Source organism: Eptatretus burgeri, chromosome 2 (assembly GCF_056783735.1).
Source record: "Eptatretus burgeri isolate ZD-2024b chromosome 2, Ebu_testis_v1, whole genome shotgun sequence".
Taxonomy (NCBI): domain Eukaryota; kingdom Metazoa; phylum Chordata; class Myxini; order Myxiniformes; family Myxinidae; genus Eptatretus; species Eptatretus burgeri.
The window spans coordinates 89263541-89268540 of record NC_140962.1 but is presented as its reverse complement, the minus strand read 5'-3'; the positions used below and the strand labels follow the sequence as shown (position 1 = coordinate 89268540).

General features: G+C 37.4%; 1 protein-coding gene across 10 annotated transcripts in view; it reads left to right on the top strand.

Annotated features, from left to right (window-relative positions):
• Positions 1 to 5000, top strand: part of LOC147032529 (neuronal cell adhesion molecule-like) — a 486552-nt gene that overhangs the window by 239785 nt on the left and 241767 nt on the right. Inside the window, exon 2 of one of the 10 annotated variants that reach the window (XM_085870243.1) lies at positions 1085 to 1152. The exons of the other annotated variants lie outside the window; for them this stretch is intronic. The gene's annotated coding sequence lies outside the window, so the exon portion shown is untranslated. The remainder of the gene's footprint in view (positions 1 to 1084; positions 1153 to 5000) is intronic. 10 annotated transcript variants of the gene reach the window in all.

Sequence of the window (5000 nt, the reverse complement as noted above, 5' to 3'; positions counted from 1 at the left end):
TTTCATCCGCGTTGTATGTCTATTCTGATTATGATTCATGTTCTTCCGCCAATTTATTAAAGAACTCACAGTATTTTTCTGCTGCTTCATGGTCCACTGATTTCTTCTCACCCGATACATCCTGTCATCTTATTCCATGGAGTTTGAAGCAGCTCGGACAGCCAGCTATCAGAAAAGGCACAGAGTTCAGTTAGAGCCATTTCCTTATAAAAAAACAAACAAACAAACATTTGGATTAACAGTTGGCCCAGAGAAAGCGATACTTCTGAAACGTTTTTGTGAAAATCAATTATACAACATGCTATCTAACTGCTCCAGTTTAGGTTTATGTAGAGTAAGTCACTTATCCACTGACTTACATGTCTCCGAACTTACAGAGAAGAGTTGTAATTTTTCTTTTTGCGCCTTTATTTCCAGATGGTAGAGGAGCCGACATTGTACTTGTTCAATCAGCACGTTCCTACCTTCCCCCGTCTGCAGTCTCTTGCAAATGTCGATCATCTCATGCAAAGTCAAAACCACCTTCTTTTGTTTTTCAACTTTATTTGTACAAGGCTTATTTGATATCATAATGGGTGTATACGGTGATATTTGATGATAAAAACAGAGCACCTCACAACCGGAAGTGATTAACATCATCCATTTTTCAACTTCGCTTGTATGTTTATTAAATGCCATAATGGGTGGATGCGATGATATTTCATTGTGCAACGATAAAAACAGAGCGTGATCATGATCCTCAATTTTGTATATGCAGTAAGTAAAAATAAATGACTAAATAATAAATTCCATTTAAAATGCCTGTTACGAAAGCATGCCAGTTGGTAAGGTGCCCAATATAATCAAACATTACCGATATGAAAAAGAAAGACCACCTCACATCTCTCATCTGTGAATGGAGGGAATAACCAATTTGCACTCACCTAATCAACTAACCCAGGTGGTTAAGATTATATCAACAAATCAACTCCTCCAATGCTTTTCTAGCTGAATAAGCTGCATAAAGCAACAATGAAAATATACACTAGGTAAGTACATGCATAATAGGAAATAACACAGACACCATGCATTCGTTTTTATTCAGGTCTGAAATACAGAGTTTACTGAATGAAGAGATAGAGATGGTATGGAATTGGATAAAAAGGCAGCAAGGTAAGAATGGGAAAATCTGTGACGAGCTTTAATAATTATCAGTGAAATTAGGCTTCCTTGAAGCTGCTGGGGTTTCTCGAGTACACCAATGATGTAATGACACTTTTGAATCTGATTGGAAATCCTTGTGGCTTGAACTCTAGGCCAATATCATTAATACAGTGAAGCTACTGTTAAAAATTTCCCCTCCTCCCTCACCCAACCACATTCCCCTTGAATTAATGTAGGAATTTGGAAATTCTGTGTAATAATGGCATACGAGCTTACTTTTTCTTTTTTTTTAAAGCCACAGTTCCTCCTTAAATATCCACTTGTGGGTGGCAGCAGATGGAACAAACTCGTAACAATGTGTGACTTTATTTTTGAAAGCTACTTTCCCCTTTTAACATCCACATGCGATTGTTAGCAGATGGCACAGTTGGCATAACAGCCACTAGGAAAGAACATCATTCTCTATAATGCAACACCATGCCTGTGAAAAACATGATTTGAGTTTATATCCTGTTCTGCAATATCACAATGAATTTAAATTATTTTTTTAATGGACATTTTTTCTGCAATAATTTGTTCTTACCTTTTTGTGCAATAGAATGGTTGAGGCTTTGTGTAATTCTCGAGCAAAATACTGTTCCTGATTTTGAGACCAATTTTAGAGGGAAATAAATTCAGTGCTTTGACTTGTCATTTAAATGGTCATGCCATGTCAAAACCAAGCATAGCTAAAGGGACTTGCAAAAACTGTTCAGCCTGGAGAATGTCAGAAAAATCTACCAAGCTAACTTTGAAGACATTAGTATTGGAACACTTTTAAAAATCAACTCAGAACACATGGTGTCAGAATGCCCCTGTGCATATCCTTATGCATTATGGATGGTGGTATGCATGTTGCATTTAGGTTTTTGGGTTATGTCTTTGTTAGACACTGCTGTGCTCCAATTATTGTAATGGCTATAATCACTTCGACATTGTGATCAATCTGTTAGAAGGTGAATAATTTTCCTTTTGAATACTCCCACTTGGCCCAAGACTGCAGACTTTTTTTTATACTTAATGCAATATGAATCCTGGGGGTCACTTGGCTATCAGAGAACTCAAAGTTGAGGTGACGTCTTGAATGCCACACATTTTCTCGAGGTCTGAACGATCTGTTGCCATGTCGAATCACAAGGAGGAAGCTGAGTGGTTTACCCTACCGGCTACCCCCTGAGATCACTACCACCAGTTTGACTTAATAGTATTTATAACGTACTCGAATATGGTGTCATTTTGACTTCAACCGTCTTCCTGCGTTTATCGTGCGATGGTCCAGCCACCTCCTCACTTTTCCTTTGCATGTAATAAATAAATATATCGCCTCTAACCTCGATCCATTTCCTCCCTCTCTTACAACCTCCCTCATCATTTACTCAATATTATTTTCCCTCCTTGATTGTATATATTATTAGGCAGGGCCCTTTATAGAGTTGTAACTTCTCTCATCATTTCGTGAACACTGATTAACAAATGCTAAATTGTGAACATCTTGTCACATATTTTGATACAATTTCATCAAAGTATACCAAAGAATGCCATCATGATGCATAGTGATAGCTCTATCTGGTATGTAAAATTGGATGGGTTGCGATGTCTAACATCGAGAGTCGATTTCTCGTTGAGTGATGCAAATCATTATGTAATAACAATCTTGGAAACCCTCAGGTACTTATTGAGGCAGAAAATCGACATGTATCAATGAAAATAATTATTGCGAGCACCATTCTTAACTCAAAGAAATGTGACATATGCAAAATGGATTTTAAAAACATGCTCTTAGATACCCTGTTTTTGCTCATAACCTTTCATGGATTTGCTATCTGACCAGAAATTAATCTCTTATCCACTGGATTACTTTTTATATCTAAAAAAAAATCTTTCATGAGCATTGTACACATTAAAATCTAAACTTCTTGTAATACTGTCCATGTCATGTCAAAAGTGCAATTTATTTTGAAAGTGAAATGGCATGAGAGGGGCTAATTAGGGAAATGTCATAATGATTGTTTTTGAAAGCACAAATTTTTCCACTACTCCAAACTTGTTTCAAAGATTTTGTGAGACAAAAGTTGTATTTGGTGAAAATGCCCTTTGAATGAAATTTATTGCTGCAAACAAGGAACTGCAAGCCATTTAGTTCATTGTTGCTCAAAGGTCCATTTTTATTACCTGATTTTACTTTCTTCAGGAGCTTGTTCTTGGTGCGGAGCACAGCAGGGTAGCAAGCAAGGCTTTTTGTTGTCAAATTCCTTCACTTAATTGCCAAAATAAATTGCATCCCAATTGCCCTTGGGGCTGGCAGGATGGCTTCGAGGTTCCTCACGCACACTCACCTCTAAGTGGTCCAACATGGATTTGAATCTCAGCCCAGATATAAACTGTCATCATGGTGTTTCACAGGCTGAGTGATTCATCAATGTGTGTCACCCCTCGGATAGACATTAAACTGGGCATCCGGTCTACCGACATTTGATGGTGGATGTTAAATATTCCACAGTGTCCTTCACAAAGAGTGAGGGAGCTATCACCAGCACCCTGAAGAAATTACAAATTCCTTCCCGAACTACTGCTGGGAAGGCAATGGCAAACTACTCATAAAACCGTTGCAAAGAAACTGCTTTGGCAGTATCGATGTTCTGTAACAGAGTATGGTACATCATAATCAAAAGAGAATTGCCTTTGCTCTTCGTAAATTATTGGAAATTACAAATGTTACACAAAGAATCTCCCCTTGGTGACAAATCCTGAGATGCAGGAATGTTTTCCCTTATAACCCTCAATTACTTCATTTTCCCCCTCTGCATATAACTCACCTGTGAATGGAGGGAATAACCAATCAGCTCTCACCTCATCAATTAAACCCAGGTGACTGGGACTATACAAATAAATTGAGTACTCCCATGCTCTTCTCTCTGAAGAGACCTTTGCTGTTTCAAACCGTTCCCAGAGTTCATCCACAGCTCGAAAGAAGTTTACAAATAGTACACACTTAAGATTCCCAATACCACCTCCCCCAGCCCCAATCTTATAGATGTCTTTACATGATGGTTTTGCATGATGGGGCCAAAATCGATATATATATATATATATATATATATATATATATATATATATATATATATATATATATATATGTAGCAAAATATCTCAAAAGGTTATGGATGGATTCTGCAGAAACTTTGTGGACCGGTTGGGTGTGTGAAAAGGACTAATTGATTCAATTTTGGTGAAGATACAGATATGAGAATTTTTTTCAGTGATTCTTCACCATTCAGAGATGATAGGGACAAAAACGATGTGTAGCATGTTCTCTCTAAAAGTTGTGGACGACTTGTGACACAATGAGGTGAAAGAGTTGGTTAGATGACAAGAACAAGCCGATTCGATTTGGTTAAAGCCCGGATTCAGATCCGACCGATCAGAGAAATACAAAATGTAAACTGTTCAGCCTGGTGTAATTATGTGCTCCACCGAGTGCCGTTCCGTTTTGCCAAGTGTCACTCTATGAGTGATTTTTTTCATTTGTTTGTTTGTGAACAAAATATCTTAAAAATTTTTGACGGATTTGGACAAAATTTTGGGGAGAGTTTGGGTATGTGACAAGTCCAAAATTATTAGATTTGGTGAAGATCTGAATCCAGATCCGGATCTGACATTTTTAAAAGTGATTCTTCACCATTGAGTGATGGGGCTAAAACGACATATAGCAGGATATCTCAAAAAGTTGTGGATAAATTTGGACGAAACTTGTTGGATGAGTTGGTTTGTTGACAAGAACAAGTCATTAAATTTTAGTTGAGTTCCAAATCCAGATC